Source organism: Mirounga leonina, unplaced genomic scaffold (assembly GCF_011800145.1).
Source record: "Mirounga leonina isolate KUSES-001 unplaced genomic scaffold, KU_Mleo_1.0 Mir_92, whole genome shotgun sequence".
In the NCBI taxonomy this organism is placed as follows: domain Eukaryota; kingdom Metazoa; phylum Chordata; class Mammalia; order Carnivora; family Phocidae; genus Mirounga; species Mirounga leonina.
This window is the reverse complement of record NW_023270852.1, coordinates 13,917,633-13,943,285: the sequence shown is the minus strand read 5'-3', so window position 1 is coordinate 13,943,285 and position 25,653 is coordinate 13,917,633. Positions and strand designations below refer to the sequence as shown.

At 40.0% G+C, this 25,653-nt stretch overlaps 1 protein-coding gene across 3 annotated transcripts in view; it reads left to right on the top strand.

Moving 5' to 3' along the window:
- Positions 1–2,275: 2,275 nt before the first annotated feature.
- FAM168A (family with sequence similarity 168 member A) overlaps positions 2,276–25,653 on the top strand; it is a 185,494-nt gene continuing 162,116 nt past the window's right edge. The window contains exons 1-3 of one of the 3 annotated variants that reach the window (XM_034995215.1): positions 2,276–3,072; positions 4,262–4,338; positions 4,921–5,137. The gene's annotated coding sequence lies outside the window, so the exon portion shown is untranslated. Of the gene's footprint in view, positions 3,073–4,261; positions 4,339–4,505; positions 5,138–25,653 lie in introns of those variants that run through there. The other 2 variants (XM_034995216.1, XM_034995217.1) reach the window with 2 other exon arrangements.

Genomic DNA, 25,653 nt, shown 5'->3' with positions numbered 1-25,653 from the left:
AATTCTACATACGCGTGAAATCCTATGGTGTTTGCCTTTCTCTGACGTATTTTACTTAGCATTATACTGTCTAGATCCATCCATGTTGTTGTAAATGGCAAGATTTCATTCTTTTTTATGGCTGAGTACTATTCCATTGTATATATATACCACATCTTCTTTATCCATTCATTTATCAAAGGACACTTGGGCTGCTTCCATATTTTGGTTATTGTTTTTTTTTTTTTAAAGATTTTATTTATTCATTTGAGACACAGAGATACAGACAGAAAGAGAGAGCATGAGCAGGGGGAGAGGCAAACAGAGAGGGAGACGGAGAGGGAGAAGCAGGCTCCCCACTGAGCCAGGAGCCCGATGTGGGGCTCGATCCCAGGACACTGGGATCATGACTTGAGCTGAAGGCAGACGCTTAACCATCTGAGCCACCCAGGCACCCCATATTTTGGTTATTGTAACTAATGCTGCAATAAACACAGGGGTGCATATATATTTTTGGATCAGTGTTTTATTTTCTTTGGGTAAATACCCAGCAGGGGAATTACTGGATCATATGTTAATTCTACTTTTAATTTACAAAAGCTCTTTGAGAATGCTTTGTTTATATTCATGTATTTCTCTTGTTTATCTTAGTTAAACTCAAAAATCATAATTTAATTTTCCATTAAGATGATTGCAAAAGTTGAAAATTAAATTACATAACTTTAGAACTTATAAACATTCAAACTGCACTGGGTGTTAAACCAGGGCCTGGTTTCTGATCCTAATTTGGCTTCTCTTTCTTTCTCTCTCTGAGTCTTAAATTGCTCTACTAGAAAGTGGGCATGTGAAGGAAATTTAGGCTGAAGGATTAAATGAGATAATGGATCTTAGATGCCAGCACAGTATCTGGCTCGTTAAAGATTGGTTCTCCTAACATGGTCTCTAATGTCCATTTTCCTGCAATTCTTTTTTTTTCTTTTTTTAAAGATTTATTTATTTTAGGGACACCTGGGTGGCTCAGTCCATTATGCATCTGCCTTTGGCTCAGGTCATGATCCTGGGATCCTGGGATTGAGTCCTGTTTTGGGGGTCCTTGCTCAGCGGGGAGCCTGCTTCTCCCTCTCTTGCCGCTCCTCCTGCTGTGCTCTGTCTCTCTCACTCCCTCTGAGAAATAAATAAATAAATAACATCTTTAAAAAAAAGATTTATTTATTTTAGAGAGAGAGAGGGAGCAAGCAGGGAGAGGGGCAGAGGAAGAGAGAGAATCCTGAAGCAGATTCCCTGCTGAGCATGGAGCCCAATATGGGGCTTGATCCCAGGACCCTGAGATCATGACCTGAGCCGAAATCAAGATTCGGCCGCTTAATCAACTGAGCCACCCAGGCGCCCCTAAAGCAATCCTTTTTTTTTTTTTTTAAGATTTTATTTATTTATTTGAGACAGAGAGAATGAGAGCACATGAGAGGGGGGAGGGTCAGAGGGAGAAGCAGGCTCCCCGCCGAGCAGGGAGCCCGATGAGGGACTCGATCCAGGGACTCCAGGATCATGACCTGAGCCGAAGGCAGTCGCCCAACCAACTGAGCCACCCAGGCGCCCCCCCCAAAGCAATTCTTAAAGTAACAGTCCAGCTCACACATATGTGTCAATGCTCTTACAGAGATGCTCTGAGAGAAAAAGAGAGCTCAAACAAACTCATTAACATAGCTGATACAAAACCATCTCACAGTCCCAGTTAATCAGATAGTAACAGGCAAAGGATAATGTTTTGACACTGTCATTTCGTCCCTGAGTTTGTTCGGGTTGGGTTGCAGAGAAGAAAAAATAGATGTGGTAGAAATAATCAACACAAAATAAAACTGACAATGGCTAAAACTACATGTGGTAAAAATTTATAATGGATGGAAAAGCAAACTGAATGATCCCATCTTTGTTGGTAACATTAAACATTGCAAAGTTGACCCCTGGGAAAATTCCACTTGGTAGAAATAATCACCACAAAATAAAAATGACAATGGCTCAACTCTCTTCCAGGAAAAGGTGGCATTGGTGGAAATAATGACCAGAAACTTCAAAATAGCTGAAGCAATAATCAGTGAAAATCGATAAAGATAAAAGATTACCAATAAATCTAACCTTTCTGGTAAAACTGATAGAGAAAAATAGATCTTGATGACAATCCATATAGAAAAAAAATCTCGAGAAGTTAGAAATTGTTTAACTGTACCACATACAAATTTTATCAAGGAATAAAATTGGCTTAATAGAGTTGATTCCTGAAATACTTTAATAAGTTCATTAGTAATGGTATAATTCTGAGTAAACAGTTTACCTGCCAACACTTGGCAGGGATTCGGAGAGAGAATCCTCAAATTAGATGAAGGGTTTGGACTATAAATGCCACCTTACAGTCTTCAAAGGACTTTCATACTCATTGCTTTATTGGATTTTCCTAATAACCTTTTGAGGTGACAGGGCAGGAATCTTTCCTTCCATTTTATAGATGTAAACACTGAGATTCAGAAAAGTTAAGAGATTTACTAAAGGTCACTCAGCATGTTCATAGCAAAGTCTGATTTAGGATCTGATTCCCAGATTCCTAGTCTGATAAACTTCCTCATACCTATGCCCCTAACTCTGCTAATGCTTTATAAATGCTTGCCAGATCAGATCCCTTCTAATTCTGATCTTCACCCAGCCCCCACTTTCTGCCAGTAGGAGAAGTGGGAAAAAGGAGGAGGAGAGGGAGTAAAGAGAGTTAGAAGAGGGCATGGCCAATGCAACATTTAGAGAGGGGAAGGGACTTGCCTGTCACATAGCCAACATGTCATAAGCACTTTTCTTATTCTCAGAAAAGGGAGCAGAGGAGCTAGGATTTTTTGAGGGGTGTGGGGGGACTGGGATTTTAAGGCTGGGCTAATAGGTTGAAAAATGAGATAAGTAGTTTGAAAATGACAGTGCCTGATATACCTGGGGAAAGTGAGTCATAAGGAATAGGAGTGTAACTAGAGTAGGTGGAGTGAAGCTGAAGAGATTGGCGGCAGCAGGGCTGTGGACCACATTAACCTCTGATATAGGAGAACTGGCCTTTCTCAGGTACGCCCGAGGTTCTCCAGTGGGCTGGCTAGTGGAGCTTGAATGTTCTGGTGTTCAGAACATCAAGGAATAATGACATATAAAATCTAAAGTACTGTAACTGAATACAGGATTTATGCTACATCAGAGATCGTCTGATGCCATATTCCATATGCTAGGAGAGCTGGATACAGAAGAAAGAAAAAAATTTTTTTAAGTGTAAGACTTACTTATTCAGTCTATAGACAATGTTTTGTTTAAGTAGAGCTTTGCCGGCCCTTTACAATAACTCTGTTCCTCCCTCCTCACTCCCCGCCTCCATAGAGATATCTGGCCCACAGATTAAAAACCAGTGCTATAAGAATTCAGATACAAGGAAGATCAATGTGCCTAAAATATGTTCTAGGGAAGGTAGGACTTTGGCTTGAGTTTCAAGAATGAGGAGAAAAGGAGGAAATGGCTGTGGAAAGAACAGAAGGAGGAAAATTTTGAGAATAGAGAACATTCCTTCTACTGATTTAATGGTCTTTTATGAATTGTAAGTTACCACCATTATTCGTTTTAATAGTGGAACTGTTGAGCTCACAGAAAAACCAGACAGGCCTCATCCTGGAGCACCACTGAGGGCAAAAGGAAGCCGTAGTAAGCTTTTTAGGCAGCAAAGTATGGTTGTTGGATTTGGAAATTACATTTTTTGAAAATAGTCTTATAACTTAAAAAACTATGTGCTCTTTTTAAACAATTCAGGCAATAAGAGAATAAAAATTACTTGAAATCTGACACCCTTTCCTCCAAGATAATCACTACTAATATTTTGGGGAACCTCTCTCCTGAAATCTCTTTATGCTTATAGAATATCGTCTCAAACGTCACATAAATTATGCCATTTTAAACATGCTGTTCTGTAATCAATTTGTTTCCCTCGAGAATAAATTGTGAATAGCTTTTCATGTCAACAAATAGATCTATATCATCATTTTGAATAGCTGCTTACTACTGTATTGTTTGTATATATAATTTAACTAGCCCTTATTGACGGACATTTACATTACCCCTGTAATCAACAATCCCATATAACCACCTCATGCATTCATCTTTCCCAAAATGTTTCATTCTCTTTTTAAGGTAAAAATTTGAAAGTAATGGAGCGGGGTCAAGATCTTCTTTTCACACTTGGATTTCAGTTGCCAAATCGTCCTCTGATTTGCAGGGAGACCAGGAGGAAGCTGCTGCATTAGTTCTGGTGTGACAGTGGCAACGGGGATGGCGAAGAGAGTACAGACTCAGGTGATCTATCCCATCTAGGCCTATCCTCAGTGGGTTGGCATATTCCTGCCCTTTTTCCTCTCTTTCACTTCTTTTTCTTAACATGGAGGAAGAACTGAGAACTGCATCTCCCAGCATTTCGCAGGCACCACACCCCCCCCTGGGAACTGTAGTACCGCGTTTGAGAAGGGTCCGGAAAGAGGGCGGGAGACTGTGGGGCATGCTGGGAAATGTAGTCCAGCGGAGGGGGACGGCCGCGGCGGGTGTATGTGTGAGTGTAAAAAGGTTGGAGACGCCGCAAACATCGCTACTCGGAGAAGAGGGCATTTAACTTTCCTCACAAATGGTCTCTGAGTCTACAAAAGCCGCCGGCGGATGGTGGACTTTACTCCATTGTCCGTAACCGGGGAGGGTTCGGCCCCTCGACATAAGGCGCGCGGCGGGCAGCGCAGGCCTGCGGGCCGGAGCAGGGCATGCCGGGAGTTGTGGTTCCGGCGAGCTGAGGCTGTGGGACGTGTCGCGGCGCCGCGCTGGCTCCTCCTTCCCCGCCCTTCTTAGCGGTCCCCCGCCCCCTCCCTCCGCCTCCTCCTCCCTCGCCCGCAGCCGAGCGTCCCCTCCCCCCACCCGTCGGGCTCTTCGTCGGCTACTGCAGAGGATTCAGAGCCTAGTCTGAGGAGGAGGCTCCCGTTCCCTGCGCGCCATCCGCCACCTTACTGGACACCGGCGAGGGAGCGAGAGCGTCGCCACTGTAGCCTCCAGAGAAGACAAGGGCATCGCCGCCTCCGCCGCCGCCGTCGTCTTCGCCTGCAGCGGCCAGCCGGTGAGGAGACCCCCCCCCTTCCCTGGTCCGCTCTCCCGGAGCCTGGGCCGGTGGTACTTACGGAGAATGAGAGTGGGGGCTGCGGACACCCCGCGCGGGTTGGGGGAAGGGGGTTGAGGTCGCGATGGAACGGCGGGTTGGCAGGGGAGACTTGTCCTGGCGCGGGGCTGGGGGTGGGGTGAGGGTGGGACCCAAGCAGGTTGGGGGGGCGATAAGGGAAGGGGACTTTTAATAGCGATTGACCCGATATGGGACCGGAGCGTGAGGTTGGGAGGTCGGGGTGGAATTTGGGATGGTTCTGGGCGAGATGGATGATGAGAGTGGAGTGGGATGGCTTTTAATGGGGGAGGGGACTGAATGAGGGTGATGGATTTGGGGTTGGCTTGGAGCAGTTGACAGCTTGGGAGCCAGCCGGGGTGCAGGGTAGGGGGATGATTTAAATAGACAGTGGGATTTCAGGTTTGGATAGGACCCTGGGGGAGGGGTGTTAATTCACGAGGGTGGAATTTGGGGTGGACCTAAGGCAGACTGATGGATGATGGAGGTGGTAGGAGCTGGGAGTAAGGGGCTTAGCATGGGTTGAGACCTGAGCTTGAAGTGGGCGTTTGCCATCTCTGGGTGGTGGAATTTGTGGAGACTTATGGAATAGCGTGGGTTAGGAGAGCAGAGGAGGTAGAATTTGGGGTTTTTCTGGGGAGTGCTATTGGAGGTTGGAATAGGAACTGGTGGGGGTGGGACTTTCAATGAGAGGAGTGTGATGGTGAGCTGGCAGGAGGGGGTAAATTAGAAGTTAGGCCCAAAATGGGCAGGCAGAGATTGAAATTGGAGGGGGGCACAGGGGATGGGATTTAGTGTGATTTTAAAACAACTGCAAAAGGCATCGTGGCTCCCTGGGTTCAGGCTTGAGGCAGAGGGCTCAGAAGACGCTGCTGGGCTAGACTCACTGAAAGAATAGTGGCAGGTGGTGAACAAGGTTGGGGGATGGTATCTTGAAGAAAATGTCCCTTGGCTGAGGTGGCAGAGGGAGTTTTGGAGAAGGAGTGTCTGAGATGAACTGGTAGGACTGGAGAGGTGGTTGCTGATAATAAGGTGGCAAAGAGGCTATTTAAGGAGTGGGAAACCTGGAGCTGTAGGTATGGATGGGGCAGGGAGGATGGAGTGGGGCAGGGAGCAGGGCTGGGAAGAGGTGCATTGAATGATTCTAGAGAGGAAGGATTCTGATGTCCTCCAAGAGACACAAGAGGGTAAGGGGTTGGATTTAAATGGACAGCTTTGGAGGCTGTGGTTGGGGGAGGGACAGTAATCAGAGGGGACTTTGCAGGGGACAGAGAAGGTACATTAAAGACTCTTTTTCCTAGAGGACATCCTAAGCTGTTAGTTCAGTCTTTTTGTTTCATTTGTATTAGTCTCATTAGCAAATCAACCCGAAGGGTAAAGTTAAGAGGGGCTTCAGTTAAAGTAGAATTAAGCAGGGGGTGGGTGTTTTCTATTCATTTACTATAAAAAGAAAGTTTGGGGGAGAAAACCTACTCCTGAACTAAAGGTGGGGAAGATAAAACCGGAACGTGATAGGTATCTTTCTATATGATGTCTCTGCCTTCTCCTTTCTGCCCTCCCCTTGGTGCATTTAAAAATTAGTCCTGGAATTTGGAATTAAATAGATTTGATGAGCTTGAGGTATTTAAGGGAGCATTCTTTGCTTGAGAACCCATGAATGAAACTGAAAAATATGAGGCTGAATTTATTTCCTAGTCAGGCAGCGTGCATGTATGTAGAAAGAGCTTAGGCCTTTTTTTTTTCTCCTCTTAAAATTGATTGTCTGAAGACTCCATTTATTGGTGTCCTGGTTTGCAAGGCAATTAGGCCCATCATTGTATTGCAGGCTAATAATCCTGAGATGAATCTTGGCACACTGCTTTATGTAAACAGAGGGAAGACAGGAAATATGGAAATGTCATAAATATTCATTGGTGAAATGGTTTGGTATTGATGGAGTTTTTCATTTGATTCTCTTTTGGCATTACTTGATAAGATTTAAAATAATTGACTATATTTCTATAGATTGAATTTTCTTCTAAAGGAATTCAGGTGGTCAGAATTCTGTCAGATGTGGATAAAGCATATAGAATCATTTTTATTTTATTTTTTAGGGGTTGGTGTTGATGTAGGCATATTGCATTAACTGCAGCAACAATGTCTCCATCTATTCATCAGCAATTTTATTTAAAGCTTCATGATATGTTCATTCTTATGGCAGAATGGTGATGCTGGAAGGTAGAGAGGGGTGTGACTGGGGGAAACAGCTTTAGGGAAACAATTTTCTGCACTTAATTGCATTAACTATGATATGTTAAACATGAAGTGGCTGTTGATTAGAGCTCAGACTGAGAAAACGTGGGGAGGGATGTAAAGAGGATAAAATTGGCATCAGCAGGATCAAATGATTCTGTTTTTGTTCCAGCTTCAGAGTTCATCTTGTAAACAAACCATTTTCTTTGGTTTGACAGTTGAGCACATAAAAATGCCCAATATTTAGGATCCTTATTTTATTTTATTTTTTTGTAGTTCCAAAATGGGCAGAATGATGGAAGGTTGGCCCTATCCTTGGAATTGAAAGTGTTTTGTTATAAGGAAGCTTTATTATAATAAAGACCAGGTTTGAGCAGTTTTACCTGTAATTTGGTGAGAGCGTAATCTAACTAATGCAAGCATTTCTCCTCATAACTTTACTCTGGGGTCCAGACATTGCTTTTGTGGATCTGCAGGCTTGAGCTAGAGGTGAGATATTTATATTAAAGCTCTGGCTTTTGAAAGCTCAAAATGAAAAGTAATCGCCTGGGAGAAATGTCTTGGGGGAATTTTTTCTCCCCTCACAGCTGTGGGTACCTGTACAGTGGAAATGTATATAAAGTGTTTGATTCTTCTGATGTTCTGGTAAGGAGGAGAGAGCAGATGGAGGTACTGGTAGACAGGCCCCTTGGTAATGAATGGCCTGTGAATTTAGAGGTGGAGAGTCCTGACTTCAAATTTCTCATTCCACCCTTGATAGCTGAGTGATTTCAGTAACATCATTAAAAATCTTTCATACTTAGTGGTAATGGTTGCACAACATTGTGTATGTACTTACTTCTCCTGAATTGTACACTTAAATATGGTTAAAATAGTAAAAACAAAAACTTTTATACTTCGCAAGGCTGTCAAGGGAAACAAATCAGTTCATGTCCTAAAATAACTTTATGACCTGAAAACACTGTGCATATATGAACTATTCAATATTTATTTACTTATTACCTGCTAAATATCAGGGGGAATGAAAAAACAAAAAACAGTTGTCAAGGAGTTTTCATTGTCGGGAGAGAGATGATTTAAGTATAGTGAGAAGTGAGGCATAACTACTGTGATTAAAGGTGTGGATTCTGGGGGCACCTGGGTGGCTCAGTCGTTAAGCGTCGGCCTTCGGCTCAGGTCATGATCCCAGGATCCTGGGATCTAGCCCCGCATCGGGCTCCCTGCTCCGCAGGAAGCCTGCTTCTCCCTCTCCCACTCCCCCTGCTTGTGTTCCCTCTCTCACTGTGTCTCTCTCTGTCAAATAAATAAATAAAATCTTTAAAAAAAAAAAAAAAAGGTGTGGATTCTGAAGTGGGTCCACCATTCACTGCTAGCTGTGTGACCTTGGGCACAATGGTCTTATCTGTAAAGTGGGCATAAGAGAGTAATTTCGTAGGGTTGTTTTGAGGATTTAACAAAATAATCCATGGAAAGTATTTAACACTGTGGGTTGGTTACGTAGTACACATTAAAAAATATTGTTGCCATTATTATGAGATAGGAAGATACTAGAATGGGAATAGCCTTGTATGTCCTATCATTGGGTTTTTGGTATTGTGTTCTATAATTTATTAAAGAGGGATTACTTTGTATTATCATCTCACAGTTTATCTGCATATTTGCATGTTTACATATTTGTAGTCGAGGAACTTTAATTAGTAAAGTACTAAACATATGTCTTAGCTGTTAGCTTCCTCATCTAGAAAATAAGAAAAACTGCTCTGAGGGTTTAAATGACTTGCTTAAGGTTACACAGTAAGTGGAAGAGTCTGGGTTACAGCTCCCAAATTCTGATTTCTCAACCCTGTTTGTATCTTTTTAAATTGTGAATTAAACCATATGTATAAAAGTGCATATAACATACATCTTTAAGGAGTGCAACAAATTGAAGATCGATGTTTTTCCTACTTGGCTTAAAAAGGAAATTTGTAGTACCTTTAAAGCCTCTGTGATTCCCTGCCTGATTGAATGTCTCTCCTCTCTTCCTCATAAGTAACCACTTTCCTGAATTTTGTGTGAATCATTCCCTTTCTTGTCTTTATAGTTTTACCAAACAAGTGCATATCCTAAACAATATATATATTTTTATCTCTGCAACTTTTTATAAATAGAATCGATACTGTAAGTATTCTTCTGTGACTTGCTTTATTTTATCTATTATTTTTTTAAAGGGTTTTATTTACTTATTTGAGAGAGAGAGAGCGCACATGAGCGGGGAGGAATGGCAGAGGGAGAGAGAGAAGCAGGCTCCCTGTCCAGCAGGGAGCCCAATGTGGGACTTGATCCCAGGACCTCGGGATCACGACCTGAGCCGAAGGCAGACGCTTAACTGACTGAGCCACCTAGGTGCCCCAATTTTTATCTATTATGTTTTAACTTTAAAAGAGCTTTATTTCTGGGGTGCCTGAGTGGCTCAGTCATTAAGTGTCTGCCTTCGGCTCAGGTCATGATCCCAGGATCCTGGGATTGAGCCCCGCATCGGGCTCCCTGCTCCATGGGAAGCCTGCTTCTCCCTCTCCCACTCCCCCTGCTTGTGTTCCCTCTCGCTGTGTCTCTCTCTGTCAAATAAATAAATAAAATCTTTAAAAAAAAAAAAAAGCTTTATTTCTTCCACCATTAAGATAACATATGCACATGGTAGAAATTGGAAATTACAGAAAGTAAAAGGAACCAAAATTATTGTCTATAATCCCATTATCTGGCAATACTTCTTATTTATATGTATGTGTAAATAAAAAATATATATATATATTAGATGTATGTGTACACATACATACACACACAGGTAGTCTAGATAGCAGGAGGAAGCCAGTTTGCATTTATGGCTGATCAGATTATCCAGATGTGGATCAATCATGCTTGGAAACAGGAATGGGAGGGGGTAAATAGCAGCCTTTGTGAGCTTTGAAATAGCACTTTCTTAGAGCTTTAACCTCATTGGCAGTTCTTTATTTACTAGATACTAATTCTTTGTTATATCACCTTAGCACTTCATTTCATATTTTAGTAAGTCACTTAACTCTTGTGGTCAGAATTTTTGTGCATCTTTCTTTTTGCAGAAATGCTGCCTAGTACACTGATCCTTTCCTGATTGTCCAGGAGGGTCTGTCATCTGATGTACAGAGAGTGCCATGAGTAGGAAGTTCTCACTTACACATGCCAAAATGCAGTAATCTAAACACGAATTTTTTGTCTAAGAGATGTGAAATCCAAATTCATTAATAATCTGTTGGAGCTTCAGTTTACTTATCTGTAAAATGGGTTTCAAATGGGATAATAAAAGTGAAAATATGTTTTAAGCTGTAAAGGATTATATAAATGTTTTTCCTCTTAGTTTACAAAATTGAAATCCCCACGCAGAGGTAAAAAGCTTGTTATATTTGGTTTATTGCTTTTCTGAAGGGTTCTTGGAGGGAGTGAGTATATGGACAGTTCACAGTTTCTCCCTTGAAACTTGAAGACTGTTGGATATAGTGGGACAGAGAAGGTGCTAGAGGACTTTCTCCAAGTGAATTTATGGGACTTGGTTCCACTGTAACTGTGCTGGCTAGCCCAAAATGAAATAATTGAGGCTGTATTGAAGTGGAGAATGTAGTATACAATGTTTGCTCTTCATTATCCTGACAAAACTCAGTTTTCTACCTGTAACTTATTACCAAGACAATAGTAAAGTGAAATAAATTATCTGTGCATATGTAAAAGGGAGATAATACTCCATTGTTGATTTGTTGTATGGGTTAAATGAGATAAGAAGGACAGAGAACCTGGAACCCTGACTGGCACATATATAATTGGTGCTTAATATGGTAGCTATGACTATTATTTTTATTTTACTTATGAATTATTTAAATTTTTCCTATAGGCTGTTCTTTTGTTATTCAGTGTTTTCCTGGGCTGTATCTCCTCACATTCATTTTACATTTGGAGTATACATTTATTTTAATATTATCACAAGTAAAGCAAAACAAGAACATAAATCCACAGCTGCAGTGCATTGCAAGGCCAAAGAGCTAGTAGTCTTGTCTGCCTCAGATATGTTTAAGACATCTGTCCAACAAATACATATTGAGTGATTATTAGATGGCAGTGAAGGAGTGCTGGAAGTATGGGAAACAAAAATTAAATTTCCCAGCTCTTAAGGAGTTTATAGTCAATTTATCAGGGAAGTAGACATGCCACACATTGCCGTAGCATAGTGTAGTAGGGTAAGGGCTACAATGGGGGCATGAACAAGGGGCATGGGGAAGATGGTGGTTGGTGTGGCCTGATATGCCTGGGGGAGCAGGGATGAGAGAGATGCTTGGAAGAGTTAATGCTTGAGCTGAGACTTGAAGGAGATTTGGATGTGTTGCGGAAGGAGAGCTTAAGAACAGTTCATGAAGTCAAACCACGGTCTTCCTTGATAGTTCCCTCCCAGTGTTCTTGTAGGCCTTAGTTTGTACCCCTTGTTGAGGCCTTTCTAGCATTTATACCTACTGTACCAAATAAGCAAATCCCCAAACATACTGTACTGTCATGCTCCTGTTCTTTTTGTATGCTATTCCTCCTACATGGAAAGCCCTCTCCTACTGAATTTCTTAATCTTTACTTTGTCCATTAGATAAGCTGTACTAATGAACACGTTTTGTGGTTTTTGTTCTTCCCAGTTTGTTGTTTAGCAGGAAGAGATTTTTGAAGCTATTGAGACTAGCTGGTATTTAAGAAGAGATCTTTATTGTTTTTGCTTTCTTAGTGAATGTTGATATTCCTTAGGGTTGGCTCCTTGGCTCACTGGACTTTTTAAGATTCTTTCCTTAAGTAGTCTTGCCCATTCTATTGGCTTTAACTGCTACCTATATGCTGATGAAATATCTCCAGCTTGGAGCTCTCTTCTGAGCTCCAGACTTGTAAATCTCATTGGCTTCTGGCCATCTACATATATCCATTTAGATTTTCCTCAGATTCAATAGGTCCAAAACAGAACTCATTTTCCCTATTTCTAACCTCTTCCATTCTGTACCCCTTCACACAAAAAGTTAAAATCATCTCTTCCTGAGTTTTGTAACTTAAATGCACTCCATCCAGTCATACTGGCTAATGAATCTGTGCCATTACTTATTTTTTTTAATTATAGTAAACATACAGTGTTATATTAGTTTCAGGTGTACAATACAGTGATTCAGCAATTCTGTACGTTACTCAGTGCTCATCATGATAAGTGTACTCTTAACCCCCTTCACCTATTTCACCCTTTCCCCCTCCGATCTCCTCTCTGTTAATCATTGGCTTGTTCTCTATAGTTAAGAGTCTATTTTTTGGTTTATCTCTTTTTTTCCCTTTATTTTGTTTCTTGAATTCCACATATGAGTGGAATCATATGGTATTTGCCTTTCTCTGACTTATTTCACTTAGCATTGTATCTTCTAGATCCATCCATGTCATTGCAAATGGCAAGATTTCATTCTTTTTTACGGCTGAGTAATATTCCATTGTGTATATATACCGCATCTTCTTTATCCATTCTTCTGTTGATGGACACGTGGGCTGCTTCCATAATTTGGCTATTGTAACTAATGCTGCTATAAACATAGGGCTACATGTATCCTTTTGAATTAGCGTTTTTGTATTCTTTGGGTAAATACTCAGTAGTGGAATTACTGGATCATAGAGTAATTCTATTTTTATCTCTTTGAGGAACCTCCATACTGTTTTCCACAGTGGCTACACCAGTTTGCATTCCCACCAACAGTGCACAAGTGTTCCTTTTTCTCCACATCCTTGCCAACACTTGTTGTTTCTTGTGTGACGGGTGTGAGGTGATATTTCATTGTGGTTTTGATTTGCATTTCCCTGATGATTAGTGATGTTGAGCATCTTTTCATGTATCTGTTGGCCATCTATATGTCTTCTTTGGAGAAATGTCTGTTTTTAAATTGGATTATTATTTTTTTTTGGTGTTGAGTTGTGTAAGTTCTTTATATTTTGAATACTAACCGTTTATTGGATATGTCATTTGCAATTTTCATTTCCCATACAATAGGTTGTCTTTTAGTTTTGTTGTTTCCTTTGCTGTGTGGAAGCTTTTTATTTTGATTTAGTCCCAATAGTTTATTTTTGCTTTTATTTCCCTTGCCTCAGGAGACATTTCTAGAAAAATCTCACCATGGCCAATGTCAGATAAATTACTACCTGTGCTGCCTTCTAGGATTTTTATGGTTTCAGGTCTCACATTTAAGTCTTTAATCCATTTTGAGTTAATTTTTGTGTAGGGTGTAAGAAAGTGGTCCAGTTTCATTCTTTTGTATGTAGCTGTCCAGTTTTCCCAATACCATTTGTTGAAGAGACTGTCTTTTTCCCATTGCATATTCTTGTGCCCTTGGTCTTTTCTTCCTTATCTCTCATAGCCAAAAATAAATCTTCCTAAGTATTTCTGGAATTCATCTTCCCTTTCCTACTATTACCACCTTAGTTCAGACCCTGATCTCACCAGGACAAGTACAGTAGTCTCCTAACTGGTTTCTGTATCACGCATCTAGGAAACCTGTCTTTCACTCAGCAGCCAGAACATATACCCAATAGATGTATATGTCCACATCATTCTCTTGCTTAAATCCCTTTATTGGCTCTAAAGTCTAAGCTCCTTAGGATGACTATTAGGCCTTCTATGCTAGCTCCTTAGCATGACATATTAGGCCTTTTGTGACCTGTCCCTGTGTACTTCTCCTACCTGTACTCTTCCTATGACTGATAATACTGAGTAGCATGTAGTTCCTACAGATACCTTGCAATTTCACACCTTTGTTCATGCCATTTTTCCTTTTATTCATCCCTCTGGATTGGGTGCATCTCTCCTAAGAAATCTTTCAGAACCCTTAAGGTTGCCATAATGCCCCCATTTTGTTCCTGGGGTACATGCTTCTGTCATAATACTCTGTTAGGTATATTAACTGTTTTTGTTTGCTCCTTCAGTTAACTCTAAGTATCTTGGTGGCAGGGACTGTATCCTAGTCATCTTTATAGTTTTAGCTCCTGGAGGGTGCATCACAAGTAGTGAGTGATTAGTTTTTGTACTGAACCTAGTAAGGTAGATGAGAAGCCAGTAGTATGATATTCTAATAAGGAGTGAGGTGATACGTGTTTTTCAGATGTGGTTTTTTTAATTTGTTCAGAATGGAATTTAGAATTTAATTGGATTGATAAAGGGTTTAGTGATGATGATGGTGTATAGTACAAGGTTCAGAAGTAGAAGACAGCAAGAGGGTATATTTAGGGGTTGGTAAGTGCTTTCATTAAAAAATATTTTAGGCTTTGTGGGTCACATGTAGTCTTTATTTCTTCTTTTCCTTTTCCTCCTTTCCCTCCCCATCTTCTTCGTGCTCCTCTTCTTTTCTCCTCTTATGTTTCATTCTTAACTCACAGGCTATCAGAAATCAAACTTTAAGTTGTAGAATATTGAAGATCAAAGAGATTAAAGCAAGGTAATAGTTCTTGTTTTATTTATTATAAAATTTAGTGACTTGGGCAGTTATGCATATCTTTAGTGTAGAGAACAATTATACAGAAACTTTTTTTGTCAAACTACTACCCTGTTTATCTAAAAGTTTAACATTTTATTAAATGGGCCATTGATCTCTGTATGAAGATGTAAGAACACTTTGGTTTCTAACGCTCCAATACAACTCCCACCTCCTCCCTCTATTTGAGCAGATACCTGGGTCCTTTCAGAATATGCCTGTTTTTATGATGATATAGATTGTGTTTTTCCTTAGATATGGATATTTTCTTTTTAAATATTTATTTTATTTTTAAAAAGATTTTATTTATTTACCTGAGAGAGAGAGAAAATGTGAGCGAGAGAAAGCACAAGTGGTGGGGGGGAGGGGGAGAGGGAGAAGTATTCTCCCCGCTGAGCGGGGAGCCCGACACTGAGCTTGATCCCAGGACCCAGGGATCATGACCAGAGCTGGAGGCAGATGCTTAACCGACTGAGCCACCCATGCACCCCTATTTATTTATTTGAGAGAGAGTGCAAGCCAAGAGCATGGCTGGGGGGAGAGGGAGAGAGAGAGAGAGAATCTCCAGCAGACTCCATGCTGAGCCAGGAGCTGAATCCCATGACCCTGATATCATGACATGAGCTGAAATCAAGAGTCAGACGCTCAACAGACTGAGCCACCCAGGCACCCCAGATACGGACTTTTTTTTTTTTTTAAGATTTTATTTTTCAACAGAGAGAGTGACAGCGAGAGAGGGAACACAAGCAGGGGGAGTGGGAGAGGGAGAAGCAGGCTTCCTGCTGAGCAGGGAGCCCGATGTGGGACTCGATCCCAGGACCCTGGGATCATGACCTGAGCTGAAGGCAGACGCTTAATGACTGAGCCACCCAGGCGCTCTCAGATACAGACATTTTGAAGGAACTGCGGCTGATACATTTTTCTACAGTAAATTTCAGTCCCTGGCTGACTCAAGATTATGATCTTGATTTGCCTTCTGATCATGTCCTTCAAGCTTGACAGTTTCTGCTGATGCTCATATTTTCTAGCCTTTGTTTTATCATTTTTTCACATATCGTAGTTTCTTTTTTTAAAGATTTTGTTTATTTATTTTAGAGAGAGTACGCACTGCGTGAGTTGGGAGAGGGGCCAGGGGAGGGGCAGAGGGAGAGAAAGATCTTCAGTGGACTCTGTGCTGAGTGAGGAGCCCGACACTGGGCTCGGTCTCACCACCCTGATCCCTGGACACTCAACTGACTGAACCACCCAGGTGCCCCACATATCATAGTTTTCAAATGTGTCCTTCTCCTTCTTTTATTTTGAATTTATAGCAAAAATCTCTATCTGTAAATATAGTTATACTTCTGCAAACATGATTTTAGTGTTTTACTTGACCTATTGTGCATAGGTGTGTCATGTTGCAGTATTTTCTCTAAGGAGGAAGAAATCAAGACTTGAGGGTACTTTGGCCTTAGGACGAGTAGGGGATGAAGATGCAAAGACAAAAGGGACCTAAAACTTGAGTATTTGTAGTAGGTAATGTGCTGGGTATTTTCTCTCCCTTATACAATTTAATAGTCACATTTACCCTGTATAGGGTATTGTGGCTATTTTACAGAAGAGGAAACTGAAGCAACTGAGGCTTGTAGGGATAAAGTAGCTTGCATTTGGTTACATAGCTAGAAGAGAAGAGAAGCTTGTATTAAAAACCTGATCTGAATGGGACGCCTGAGTGGCTCGGTCGGTTAAGCGGCTGCCTTCGGCCCAGGTCATGATGCCAGGGTCCTGGGATCGAGTCCCACATCGGGCTCCTTGCTCAGCAGGGAGCCTGCTTCTCCCTCTCTCTCCCTCTGCTTGTGCTCTGTCAAATAAATAAAATCTTTAAAAAAAAAAAAAAATAAAATAAAAATAAAAACCTGATGTGGGGCGCCTGGGTGGCTCAGTCATGATCCCAGCATCCTCGCATCAGGCTCCCTGCTCCTCGGGAAGCCTGGTTCTCCCTCCCCCACTCCCCCTGCTTGTGTTCCCTCTCTCCCTGTGTCTCTTTCTGTCAAATAAATAAATAAAATCTTTAAAAAAAATAAAAAAATTAAAACCTGATCTGCTTTGCTTCAAAGTCCTCCCTGGTTTTAAACTCTGAGGTCAGTATTTTTCAGCCTACTTAGATGAGTAGTAAGTACTTGGCTACACATTAGAATCACCGGGGGAGCTGTTTAAAAAAAAAAAAAAGAAAAGTCATGCCCCAGTTCCACCCCAACCAGTGCTAACACAAGTTCTATAGATGAGCCTAAGGTGGGTTGTGTATGTCTGTGTGTTTATATAGAACATATAAATTAAAAAGTTGTATTGGGGGTGAAACAGGTGAAGGGGATTAAGAGTATATTTATTATGATGAGCACTAAGTGTATAGAATTGTTGAATCACTATATTGTACACCTGGAACTAATATAACACTGCATGTTAATTATACTGGAATTAAAAAATAACTTGTATTGAGATGTATGTAACCTATGTAGAAAAAAGTGCACAAAAAGTATAACCAGCACTCAGATCAAGAAAGGGGACATTACCCCTTCCTCCAAGGTAACCAATATTTTTTTTTTTTTTAAGATTTTATTTATTTATTTGACTGAGAGCTAGAGAGAGCAGGAACACAAGCAGGGGGAGTGGGGGAGGGAGAAGCAGGCTTCCTGCTAAGCAGGGAGCCTGATGCGGGGCTCGATCCCAGAACCCTGGGATCATGACCTGAGCCGAAGGCAGTTGCTTAACAACTGAGCCACCCAGGCGCCCCCAAGGTAACCAATATTCTGACTTCTGATACCATAGATTATTTTTGCCTATATGAACTTTCATAGGTATGACTGGCTTTTTGCACTCAACTGTGATTTATTTATGTTCTTGTGTGTAGCAATAGATTGTTCTTGCTCATTGCTATATTAGCAGTAGTTCTCAAACATTTTGGTATCTTCACTCTTGCTAATTATTGAAGACTACAAAGAGCTTTCATTTGTGGGTTATATCTATCAATATTTGCTGTATTAAAGATTAAAACTAGGGGCACCTGGCTGGCTCAGTCGGAAGAGCATGCTACTCTTCATCTTGGGGTTGTGGGTTCGAGCCCCACATTGAGTGTAGAGATTACTAAAAAAAAAAAAATTAAAACTGAAATTTAAAAAGTATTAACTTATTTAAAAATACCAAACCTATTAAATATTAGCATATTTTTATGAAAGTAACTATATTATCCCAAGTCAGAGCTATTAGAAGAATAATATTTTACATTTTTCCAAATCTTTTTACTGTCTGGATATACATATACACATATATATGTATATATGTGTATATGTATATTTATTAATTAATATTTTTAATTGGAGTATAGTTGACACCTGACTGGATACATATCTGCTTCTACATTCAATGTTTTGCAATTGGTTGTTTTGTATGTAGTATGTAAAAAAAATCTAGTCCCACATAGATATGTGGTTAGAAAAGGACTGTTTTTTTTTTTTAAGATTTTATTTATTTATTTGACGGAGGGAGACACAGCGAGAGAGGGAACACAAGCAGGGGGAGTGGGAGAGGGAGAAAGGAAGGACTGTTTTAATTGCCTGTTTAGATAATTGTGGATATTCTTTTTTGGTACTACACCAAAACTTGACAACTGTTAGTTTCTTTCTTTTTTTTTTTTTTAAAGATTTTATTTATTTATTTGAGAGAGAGAGAGAGCACATGAGAGCGGGGAGGGTCAGAGGGAGAAGCAGGCTCCCTGCCGAGCAGGGAGCCCGATGCGGGACTCGATCCCAGGACTCCAGGATCGTGACCTGAGCCGAAGGCAGTGGCTTAACCAACTGAGCCACCCAGGCACCCGACAACTGTTAGTTTCTTAAAGGTCCATTATGTTATAGAATCCGAAACTGTATCAGTGAGCTTTTCATATTGTGTTACATTAAAATCCATCAGTCTGTTTTGTACTTTGAATGGATCTTCTATCTGTGCATGATTTTGTAGCATCATGCATTGGTCATTTGGAAAATATTGGTTTACTGAGTTATGCAGATCTTCTAAATGTTGATGCATTCTAATATGTAATGTCAAAAAAATCACATTAGTTAATATTTCCACCAATCTTATCAGACAAGTCTTTTCTAATTTTTGCTTGAAAGCTCAAATTTTAGCATTGGCAAGAAATAGTAACATTTGTTTTCCATGCAGTGAGACTCACATTGTTCGTTTTTGAAAAAATGTCTGCTGAACATGGAAGTCTGAATAATCATAGTTTGTCTGCCAGTTGTTCTTTCAAGTAAAAATGGTGTTTCATGAAAAAAGCCACTAGTTCAGCTTGAAACTTAATTGCACAAGCGCTTTAATGCTTTTCTTTGAGACAGTTCTTGTACTTTGGTATGCAGGAAAAGTGCTTTATGTGTACTTTCCATTTCATCACAGAATATTAAAAAGTTGTGTAGTTAATGATTGAGATTAATAAAATTAATAATTTTTGTGGCTTCATCAAGAACATTCTTTAGTGAAATTGAAACTAGTTCTCTTTTTGGCATGGTTATGAAGAATGTAAAGATACTATTACAGTTTGGTGTCACTGTCTTCATTCAATACAAGATGGTATACTTTTGTTTATTAGTATGATTGTTTCCAGGCTTTACTTATTTCTTACTGAGGGAGAAGGTGGTTTTATTAAACCTTTACTAACAATACTATTTGAAAGTCAGCATGAATGCAGTTGGTTTTTCCTTGGCTTAGTAGAACCAAAATACTTTAGAGTTGAGCAGTTTCACAGGTTTGTCAGGATGTTAGAAAATCACTGGGCTTGGTACTTATTCACCACCTTGTGGTGAAGGAAAGGTATGAAATGGTCTTTAGAGAACTGTGCATAACTCTGCATAAAAGTGGTTCTCTAGGTGTATTTAGTCTTCCTACCCTTAACCTGGAGAATTTGCAATAGAAGAAGAAAAAGATGCAGATGAAGCCACTGCCAAGTAATGTTGTTGCATAATGACTTGGGTTTTTCACTGTGATTGGGCAGGAGAATGGAGGAGGTAGGTTAGACAAGTTGTAGTGCTGAACATTATTTTACCTTTCTGCCAGCATGCTTTTTTTTTTTTTTTGAGATTTTATATATTTGAGAGGGAGAGAGATGACAAGCAGGGGAGAATCACAAGCAGTTCTGAGGGGAGAATGAACGTTCACTGTGTGTCTACATTGTGCTAGTCCTTTATATATGTTATCTTATTTAAACTCACAATTATCCTGTAGGGTGGTCACAATTATTTTATTTTTTTTTAAAGATTTTATTTATTTATTTGACAGAGAGAGACACAGCCAGAGAGGCGCCGCCCCTTTTTTCAAATTTAGGCTCCACACCCAGTGTGGAGCCCAACGTAGGGGTTGAGCTCACGACCCTGAGATCAAGACCTGAGCTGAGATTAAGAGTCAGACACTTACCAACTGAGCCATCCAGGCGCCCCATGTGCTAGGTAGGTTTTGATGATACACAGAGATGAGTAGGATGTGGTCTCTGTCTCCAAGGGGCTCCCTAGTACAAGGGAACAGGTATAAACAAATACATTACATTTTATAGATGCTGTAAAAATAACTAGCAGAAAGGGAGGTGTTAGTACCTTTTTCAGGGAAGAGTTCTTGGAGGAGTAGACACCTGAGCTTATTTCTGAAAGAAGAGTGGGTCTGGTGTATGGAAGATTCTGGATATAGAGTCAGAGAACCTAGATTTGAACTCCAGCTCAGCCACTTACTAGCTCTCTGACGTGGGGCAAGTTGTTTAAGCACTCTGAATTTCAGGTTTTTTTCCCCTGTAAAGTGAGAATAATCATGTCTGTACCTTTGAAAGTTGCAAGGATTTAATACATGAGAAAGAACTTCATAAATATTCTATACAAATATTATATCTTGGTTTTTGTTTTTTATTCAGTGATAATAGTATTTTGACAGATTGGAGCATCAGTTTTCTTACCCAGTCCAGAAATAAGTGAGAAAAAGACTGGGTATATTAGTGTGTAGATGTCATTTTTGAAGTACTAACACTTTTGGCATTATGAATTAGGGCAAAGAGTTTTAAGTCTAGCGTCCACGAAACTTCGGTTCTGTGATATTATGGAAGATACTGCTTAAGTTGCCTAAGGTGTGGTCTCTGAAAAAATATTCAATGTGGTTCTGAGTGGCTTGGATGGCAATAAGCCAAAGTGGAAAGAGCTCCATTTCTTGTCAGAAGACTTACGTCTGTGTAAGCTTTGGAGTTGTTTAACATTTCAGAATTGCATTTTCCTCATCAGTAAAGCAGAGAAAAATAGTAGTTACTTTGCAGACTGAGAATTAAGGGATAAATTGGGTAAAGTGGACACCACTAGCCTTAGTTAAGCTTAATTTGTAGAATATTTAAAATTTTTTTTCCTTTTAATACAATAGACTTTTGCAGAGAACCTTGCTTTAAAGAATAGAGGGAGCTTTCTGTCATTTATATTATACTAATACTAATAGTATTTTACTTCTTCAAATTTATTACTCTGAATAATTTTGCCAAGGTGAGTTTACCAGCTCTGGCACTTAGTGGCTTTGTGACCTTCCAAGTTACTTAATCTTTCTATACTCATTTTATCCATCTTTGAGGGAATATAGTGGTATTTACAGTATATAGTTGTTAGGATTAAATGAGATAATTAGGTAAAGTGTTTAGTTTGGTGTTTGGCATTTAGTTAACAATTTCAACAAATGATAAATTGTTATTATTAGTTTCATTTTCTAAGTGAGGAACTGGATAGAGATTTAGGAACTTGACTAGATTCACTTGTAAGAACCAAAGATGGGATTTAGTCCAGGTTGGGTAATGCCAAAGCCTTCACTCTTTATCCTTTTATCAGGCTATGTTTTGTAATTAATATTACATTTATATGGAAATATATTATGAGGTGCTGTAGAGTGTTTGGAAAAAATCTGTTACTCTTAGGTACTTAAAACTTTCTTTCAGTGATGTTTTACTAATAGTAACTAAATTGGTTAGGGAAAGAATTCCTTGGCCTGGCTTCCCTGTGACCAGACACAATTTAAGGGCAGATATTCTGGTTAGTAAAAAGTGTTCGGTAGTTACTAAAAAGAACAGTATATTTTTCCCCCTCCTAAACAGCTTTATTGAGGTAAAATTGACAGTGAATGACAAATTTAATATGGTTTGCTAAGTTTTGATGTATGTATATACCTGTGAAACTGTCACAATTCAGATATGAATATATCCATCTCTTCCCAAAAGTTTCTGGTATCCCTATGTAACCCCTTCCTCCTGCTCTCCCTGATCCCCCATCCAAGCAACCATTGATCTGCTTTCTATTACTATAGTTTAAAGATGGTCTAGAAGTCAGTCCAATCAGGATTCAGTTTCCTATCTGCCACTGTACTAATTGGGCATCTTTGGAGAAGTCATATACCATCTCTCAGCCTAGTTTACTCATCTGTAAAATAGGAATTCTATCACCTGTTCAAAAGACCATGAAGAAGATAGGAATAGTATGTAGAAAGAGCCTGGCATGGTGTCTGACACATAGCAGCCTTCAGTCACTGGAAGTCAGTATTACCAGCCCAGCTTTCAGTTAGTGGTCCAGAGTACCTTTAGGAGTTCACAGCTCCAAAATGCTTTTCTATCACCTTAAACCTTGTCCCCTCCCACTGAATGAGCTTTTAATAGGAACATTTAGATTTGGGCAGCTTGAGGCCCTAAAGGGCTTTTGGTACCCCGTCCTTCCCTCCTCCCTGCCCAGTGTTCCATGCTATTAATTATGAACAGATGTTCTTCATAAATAAGCAAAGAACTCCACAGAAGATTCTGAATTCTTGATGCCTATGTTTAAGTCTGGCATTGTGATAAAGCTGCATGAGCAATGAGCTTGTAGTCACAGTTCTGAGTTTTAGTTTCCATGCTGCCTTGGGCGAATCATAAAATCTTTCTGAGCCTCACACATAAAGTTTTTTCACATATAAAGTTGGGAAGGATCATACCCACAAATTTGTTGAGAGGATTAAAGGAGAATTTTGAAAATGAATTGTATGATGAAGTCTTAGTTCATATGCATCATCCCTTGACGGCCTTGCATTGTTAGAACTTTGTAAAAGGCTCAGGTAGCATTTAAACGGGATGTCTTACAGATTTTTTTTTTTTTCAAAAAGTATATTTTAGGGTGCCTGGGTGGCTCAGTTGGTTAAGCGACTGTCTTCTGCTCAGGTCATGATCCTGGAGTCCTGGGGATCGAGTCCCGCATTGGGCTCCCTGCTCGGCAGGGAGTCTGCTTCTCCCTCTGACCCTCCCCCCTCTCATGCTTTCTCTCTCTCTCTTTCATTCTCTCTGTCAAATAAATAAAATCCAAAAAGTATATTTTACTAGGTTTTACCAATAGCACAAAAAAGCAAAAACCAAAGGTTAAAAGTACTTAGAATTTAAAGTCAGAGGAACTTAAATTCAAATCTTATGTTAGTAGCTGTGTGACCTTGGGCAAGTTATTTAATTTCTCTGAGCCTAAAATTCTCACCTGTCAATAAGGGATATCTAGTCTGCCTCAGAGGGTTGTTGTGAGGACTATAAATAATGGATGTGCAGTGGTTGGCATATAGCAGATGCCCTGTGATGCTAGTTTCGGTCCTTCCATTTCCAAAATTAGTAGATTTGTGGAGTTCAAGTGAGCTATTACTGAAAGAATTACTTTTGCTTTCCTCATTCCTTGATGCAGTTTGGCCCAGGATAGCTGTTAGCTAACGTTTCAGGTTTCTCATTTAAGTCTGGGAATGAAGTTGGAAGTTTATGATGCTAGCCATTATTGTAAAGGGATTTTTTTTTTCTAATAATGGGAGGAGCCAATGCCATGCTTTTGTACTTTCTCATTAATTCTCATTGCTGTAGCTGGAGATACTTTGTATTGTGGGAGTCACGGAAACCAGGGGCCATTTTCTTGTCTTTTCTATTTGTGTTTATTTGGGTTGGAGAATTGTCTAAAGGTTTCTCAGTGAATAAAGTGGATTTGCTTGGTTCAGATTCTTCCTCCTGAGTGAGCCCAGGAATGACCTACGGGGGAGGGGGAACAAATAGGAAAACACGGGGAAAACTGGTGAGTTCTGCTTGTAAAGTTGTCAGGATCTTTGAGTTTGGGGGCGATAGAGAAGAGTTGATTCTCTGTTCCCCTTTTCCCCTTCAGAGCGTTTACAGCCCAAAACAAAGGGGACTTTAAGATGGAGGTCTGCATTGTAATTTCCTAGAAATTGCTGCTCATTCAGTTTGCACCTCTTTGCTGCAATGGATGAAACAATGGGGACAATAAAGCCATTATCTGATAGCTGTAGCCTCAATGGGATGTTTGTTTTAATAATGGTATAATTTGCAGGGCTCATAAATTGTGATTTTATTCTCATGGAAATAACTGCCCGGTGGTATTTGGATTCTCAAATCTCCTGTTGTGGATAATTTCACTAACATTCTGGCTGACAATTCCCTTTATTCTAGACTTCGTTTTAGATTGTTCAGGCTGGTTGAGTAATTAGCCCAATGCAGAGCCAATTTTCTTTAGTTTGGGCCTGGCAGGTGGTTACTAGGTAACTACAGGATCTTCTGAACAGGGAAGAAATTCTGCTTAGGGATTCAGAGAAAAATAGCTGAGTTTGGTTTTGATTGTCATCTGGGATTTTTTTTTTTAAAGGTTTTGTGTATTCAATGCCAAAGTATCTGGATGAAAATTAAAAATTTAAATTATCTTAATATTTATTTTCCACGCTACCAAACATCCCATTATTTTTGGAAAATCATATGTTTGAGTTTTTAATTTTCATCTACATGTTTTTGCTGGAAATATATCCACAGAGGGCAAAGGATGATAATAGTTACTATGTGCTAGACATTGCCCCTAGGTGTTTTAAATACATTATCTCTAAATCTTAATTAGAACCCTGAGAGGTGGTATTGTTTCTGTTTCACATAAGCAGAAACTTAAATTTGGAGAAGTAACCAAATTAAGGTATCTCAGCTAATAAGTGGCAGGCAGTTTACCAGATTCAAAACTCATGCTGGGTTTTTAATTATAGTATAAGACATTCTGAGGTAACATTGAAGTTTTTGTTAAACTCTTAGATATTATAGCAATTGGCTCAGTAACATACATGAATTAGTACCTACTGTCAGATTCAGATATATATATATATATATCTGATTGTTCTTCCTGTCATCTAACCTTGTATTACAGTAGTAAGGTACCTGGAGTATTTTGATTATCTTACCAAAGTTAAAGGCCTTCCAAACATACACTATTTAAGAATGTTTGAAAGGTACCAAAGCATGGTATAATCTCTGGAAATAGCCTCAGATTTGGAGTTTGGGGACTGGATTTTTATTTTTAATTTTTTTAGAGAGGGGGCAGGGAAGGGATGTAGGGAGAGAGAGACTCTTAAGCTGGGCTTGGAGCCCTACTTGAGGCTTGATCTCACAATGCTGAGATCATGACCTGAGCAGAAATCAAGAGTTGGATGGCTTAACCAACTGAGTCACCCAGGCACCCTGGGGACTGTTTTTTTTTTTTTTAAGATTTTATTTATTTATTTGACAGAGAGCACAAGTAGGCAGAGCGGGGGGCAGAGGGAGAGGGAGAAGCAGACTCCCCACTGAGCAGGGAGTCTGATGCAGGGCTCGATCCCAGGACTCCGGGACCACGACCCGAG